General features: G+C 36.9%; 1 protein-coding gene across 2 annotated transcripts in view; it reads left to right on the forward strand.

The window, feature by feature from the left end:
• FHIP1A (FHF complex subunit HOOK interacting protein 1A) overlaps window positions 1-6,350 on the forward strand; it is a 125,918-nt gene that overhangs the window by 60,163 nt on the left and 59,405 nt on the right. The window lies entirely within an intron of this gene.

The following is a 6,350-nucleotide window of genomic DNA, read 5'->3' on the forward strand; positions in this document are numbered from 1 at the left end:
TCAAACTCTGATTTAAGTAGAGCCCTGATAATATGTTGGTGCTTTATACATACAGTTTATTATTAATATTAATAATAATAATAATAATAATAGTGAACACATAAAAATGTTAAGTGTGCCTAAGCAGTACCCTGAAAAAAATGCATCAATGGATGAACCAATCAAAATATAACTTGTAGAAAGAAATCTAATATCTTAGATGAACTGCAGCATTACTTTTCATCTTACACAGTTATACAGGATTATCCCATGGACTGATATTGCTTATTCTACTTTCACTGAACATTATAAAATTTTCACAGTGTTCTTTAGAGACTGTAGCAAGTCATACAGAACCCAATTATTTGATTTGCTGGAGGACATACAGCATCATCTAGCCTCTTCCTCCACAGGATTACTGTCCATGATCCACCCCTTTTATTTGAAGGATTTTTGTTCTTTTAGCCACATATGGGTATTACCCTTATTTATCAAAGCTTATCATAGCATCCAGCGAACCCCCTCCCACCAGCTATGATCTGCTTCCATTACCTAGAAAAGCATGTATACCTAGAAATAATGTCTGGGTTTGGGACAAAATAAAACTTTTCTAAATGTTCTTAAAATAGTCATCTTGTGATGTTAGTAACATCAGATATGTTTTAGTGACACTGGGATAATCATATTTGCAAAGCATGGGACTGGTGTGTAGACAAATATCTTCTTATGGATAGGTGTGGGGAAGTGCAGATTTCCCTGAAGAATTCCCCAGGCAATGTTTGCGCCAAAATTTAGTGGCATCACAGGTGGCAGAACCTCAAACAATGTATTTTGGTGCCAAGCAAAACAAAGGAACTTTCACACAGATTGAGAAGAAGATTTAGTGCCTGATATAGCACAATGCAATAGAAAAATGCACAGTCCTCAGGGATAAAAATTGCTACGGATAGAAATAATATTGCACCTAAAATTGTAGAAGTATGGAATCTGCTATTGCTGACTTACGTTATGGTTGATACATTGATAGTGTTGTGTACCACGTATACAATCTGCTGACTTCTGATTGTCTTGCCTAGGCACCACTTACTGACTTACTGTCACCACTTATTGGGTACGAAAGCTTGGTTCAGGATCATGTGCTTTGAGCCTGAAGCTTTACAAAGAAGTTAGGAATGGCAGTGGCTATTTTTTCATCCTTACAGGTTCCCTTTAATGTTGGATTCAGTGGTAAAGTACTGAAGTGATGTCCAGGTGACATTTCCAAACACAGATTTAATTACCAATTCTGACATCATTACCAAAGGTGACCAGCAGAGATTTGTAATATTTTAGTTACCGGGACCCCGCTGAAAAAAGGAAATTATACAAAGTGTGTGAGATTGTGCTGATTAAAGAAAAAACGAAGCCCTGAGCTGAAATCATTGTAAAGGCTATTCGAGATGGTTCCTTCATTTTATGATGTTCTCCTGTGTTTGTGCTCTTCAACTCTAGTTTCCCCAATAATATGACAACCAACTGATACTTTTATGTATTCCCACCAATTTAAATTTAGAGTGGGTTTATTTGACTGCAGAAGGGGCAATAAATAAACTATGGTTATAGTTCATTGTTCTTTGCTAAGTGATGCAGAATCAGTCAGTGAAATTTTATTTAAAAAGTACAAAAAATTATTCAGTTTTTTGATGTATTCTAGAAACCCACATGTGGTTTTGCTTAGAATATGTCCTCAGATCCATATTGTATTACAGTATTTTGTATGGTACACAAGAATATATCATGAGTCTATTGCTCAGTGTAATACAAAAAGTCTTATACCTCATGTCTTCTCCAATATACAGGCTTTGTTTGCAAAGAATGCTCATTGTATAAGTTGATAATATCCCATCTTGTAAAAGAGTGAAGGAGTAAGTGGTAATGGGAGAATGGTAGAAAAAAAAGTAAGGGTTCCTTTGGTAAGTTGTTGAGTTTTAAGTGACATGTAAGGGGAAGCAACAGAGAAAAGCAAAAATGTGCCAATACAAGAAATACGAGACCTAAGTAAAGTAGCAGCACTATCCCTACAAATTACTTTCATATGGATTGCAATTGGCACAGAGAAGCTATGCCATATATACTTTTCATACTGGCATGGCATTTTCCCAACAGACACCAAATGGCATGCTATATTCCCCCCACCTCTTAGATTGCAGGTTCTTTCAGGCAGTGTCTTACCCTTCTCCTGTGCCATTGTTTGATCTGTCTGTCATTTACTATTTAATATACAGCTCTGCATGAAATATTGGTGCTTTATAAACACAGTTTATTAATAATAATAATAATAATAATAATAATAATAATATTAACTCCCACAAGTACATCCTCCTTTGTGAAGTGACAGGTGCACCAATTTGACCAGGGGCTTTATCCATTTTATTTACTGCAAAAGCATGAAAGTTGTAGCTGGGCCATTGCCCCCCCTGCCTAGGTTGGTGTTTTGATGATGTGGATTTTCAAAAGTATATGTTGGCAGCACCCACATTCAGATTTACTATGATATGTATGTATATTCCTACACTTATGATATGTATGTATTGTCCTATATTTATCACTTACTGTAAGCATGAATGTCTACTGTTTCCTAATATACATTCTGCTTCATGGAAATCTGTATGATTAAGATGAAAGGTCACAGAATAGCATTTAGTGTATTGTGTTGATATGACGCAGAGCAAAAGCAAATGTCAGAAATATGTAGGTGTCCTTTAAGACAGACCCAGCCTATGTGATTATACACGGTCCCCCTCTTTCTTGTCTCATTTCTGTAATTCTTCTACCCTGTAATACAGGTGGAGATTGACGGAAACTCTGTATGGTACTGAAAGTTCCATTTGCATATGTTTACGCAGAGCCACATGTTGCTATGGAATCTTTGCAGAACTATGTAATTATGTTAGAAGCCAGTATGCTGTTACCACACAAATGAGCTTATGGGATTTGTTATATGCAGCCATCTTGTATTGCTGTTCTGGAGCACAGAGAAAGCAGAACAGACTTTATTTTATATCTCAAACCACAGATAGCCCAGAATACAACACAATGCAATTCTTTCAGCTTAGATTTAGTAACTTGTCTGGGCATAATATAGGTAAAATGTGTATGTTAAAGCCACATGAATACAATGTATTGCCTATAGCAATATTTTTTATAAAATGTGCATCCACTAGCACAGAATCAGCTGCTAATTAATGTGCAATGAGTGGGGAAGTATTAGAACTCATGTCAGCTTTCACTACACGTGAGGTATTGGGGAGCATCTTTCACTTACTGATAAAATCATTGACCCCCCCAGCACAGAATGCGAGGTAAAAAGAGACATATGTTAAATTGCTTATTTTCAGTTAGGCATGGGGAAGCTACGATCTCTGTTAGTTTTCTTTTTTTTCGGTTTCCCAGTTACAGGTTTCCCCTCTCTGTCTGATAAAAGTTTGTCCTTAGAACAGGAAGTGATTGAAACTTCCCTTACAGAGCCCCCAATAGCATTAAGGCCTGAGTTCTAACCTTTTCCCATTCTGTCCAAAACTAAAAAAAAGTTTAAGTTCACTTTATACTGATATTAATTACTAATTTGAATTAGCTTCCTGTTTAGTCTGTTTTAATATTTGTGTTCTGTTTAATTATAAATGACCTACATCTAGACCATCTACATTTCTAGATGTTCCCTATAGCAAATAGTATTTTTTATTTTTGCATTTCTGTAATAAGATTATGTAAATATTTTAATTTGAATAACCTAATTACAGGTTCAATGTAGGTTGGAAGAATTCACAGTTTAAACAGGAAATGGTATAAAAAAAGTACTCATTTTGGTGAACGTCCTCAATCAATGTACTTAACATGCTTACTTTCCTTTCTGGGGCTTGCAGTTATGCCCCATGCCACCATCTTCTCTGTTTCTTCTCCCAGGTTCTTGATAACGCTCTTGCACTGTGCATGCAGTGATCAGGTGACATGTCTTCCTCCAAATGTAAATAAAAGAGTGCCAATCTCATTCTGTGCAAGCATGAGATCATACACTTTTTAATTCACATTTGAAGAAGGCCCATGAAGACATAGAGCCCATTCTCCGGCATGCATAGAAGGAGCATCCTGTAGCCTCCTTGTGACCCAAGTATTCAAATAGGATTTGGGTTTCCCCTCCAGTATTGACTGCCCTGGCAGTAAGAAGTAAAGGTAACAGTAGCCATGTTCATGTCTTCTTTGGCCTAATCCCCATAAAGCTCCAGCATTCCTCAGAACAAAAATCCATTAGGTCAGCCAGCCACTAAGGAGAAGCCTTTAATGCCATTGAATGGACCAGAATGTGATTGCAGGCTTCAGAAAGTTGAAAAGAGTTAAAACATTGTTGTCATAATAGAAAATCTATCCTGGTTGTCAGATGTAAAAATGAATCACCCTGGGGTTCTCATTGACTCTGTGTGCAGTGTGAGAATCATTGGGCTCTGTAAGGTATAGGACCATTTTTACAGGTACCCTCTAGTTATTTTTGTTTCCATTACCAGATTTTCCTGAATGAATATACATTTTTAATTGCTACTATTGTATATCTGAAGCACAAAGATGCTGCAATGCTGTTTGCAATTCTCATTCTTTGAGAAATTTTATGCAAGTGTTTAGAGATAGTAATGATTTTATGTGAAAGATACATATCACATTTGTTGTACAGTACTCTGCTCATGCAGTGTGGCTGGAAGGACTCCATGTCAAACTGCTGCGCCCCTTGAGATGATTCATTTGTAGAACAAGTCAATCGTCTAACCTTTATTCTGTTGAGTGAGTTTGATGTTTTGTATCTCTTCATCATAGTAATGATTTTTTTCCCATCTGCTGTTTGCTGACTTACAGTTGCCTGGGGATTTGTGTGTCTCTAGAACTATATCAAGCAAACATATACTTATAAAATAGCTACTATCCCTTCCCCCTACAGAGAGCTGTGATGGGAGTATTGAACCACCTTATATTTGACAAACATATTCTGCTTTGCTAAGCAAGTTGAATTCATATGAAAATACAAATTTATTATGCCAGATTTAAAAAAAATACTCTATTATTGAATATATTATAAAAGGTTTAATTTAAAACCTTGCAAGGTTCATTGCTGTCTAGGTCCCCCTTGGGGGGATCTGCTCTCTCTATTTGTCTTGGAGGGAATTACATTTTTTAGCTGGCACTAGAATAGAACAAATATTTTAATGAGGACACTTTTTCCAGTGACAAATGTCTAAGAAGGGGTTTTACTCATTGATTTCCTCTCTTTCCCTTGTGTCTATACCACAGGAAATGTTCTCAATGGTACACAGATGTCAAAAGCAACCTGACAGGGGTTTAACCATCTACTACTTTTTTATGCTGCTGCTGACTGAAAATACTTGTCTTCATTCCTACTTTTTTAGATATTCTATTGAAGCAGGCTTTCTTCACCAGGTTTTCTTGGAACCATAGTTCCTCCAGTGCAGTGTTTCTCAATCTTTAAAACAGGGGGAACCCCTTGAATTTAGGTCTTCGGGGAACCCCAGCTATAATTACTATATTCACAGTTCACAGAAAATTAACATGGTGGACAATTGAAAGAATTGCTTTTACATTGCTGGCTAGTAAAAAGAGACAAAAATTGCTCATTACTTCAGAAACCCCTAGCAACCTCTGGAGGAATCCTAGGGTTCCATAGAACCCTGGTTGGAAATCATTGCTGTAGAGGTTGAGGGTTCTTTGAGCAATCAGTAATGTCTGACATTCAATGTCAATGTAGAGAGGGGTTCCATTGACAAACATTATGGGACCTTTTTACCACTGACCACTCTTCCATTCTCCTAGTGACCTCCAATGTAAGGTTGTCCTTCCCCACTGAGCACCAAAGGGAGCATTATTTACCACAATGTAATAGAACATTTCTCATCTAACCAACGATGTGTGATAAAAAAACTACCATTTCCCTGTCTGCCTTCCTTTACTGGTCAATCAGTTTTTCAAGCAGATTTCATATCTGTTTTCAGTTTTTCCCAAACACCTACACTTCCTGAGTTATGAGTACTATTATAGATAACATTGTACGTGCATGTATTTTGTACCTAAAAAAAAGGAACATTGAAATGAATGTTAATACATTTTCAGTGTGAAGTAAAAAAAGGACACTGTGGTACAGATCTACTGAACAGTGTCAGCCAGGTACCATAGTTTTTTCAGAAATGCTTGGAGTATGATTTTCTTGTGTACTCTTTGTCTGGATTGTCGCCGTACAGCATCCAGCAGTAGTCGGCCATCATACTTTCATTCCAGAAACCTTGGTAGCGGTGATCCATTAACTGAATGTCCTGGTGAAAACGTTCTCCTTGTTC

The sequence above is a fragment of the Pyxicephalus adspersus genome, chromosome 3 (genome assembly GCF_032062135.1).
Source record: "Pyxicephalus adspersus chromosome 3, UCB_Pads_2.0, whole genome shotgun sequence".
NCBI classification, from domain to species: domain Eukaryota; kingdom Metazoa; phylum Chordata; class Amphibia; order Anura; family Pyxicephalidae; genus Pyxicephalus; species Pyxicephalus adspersus.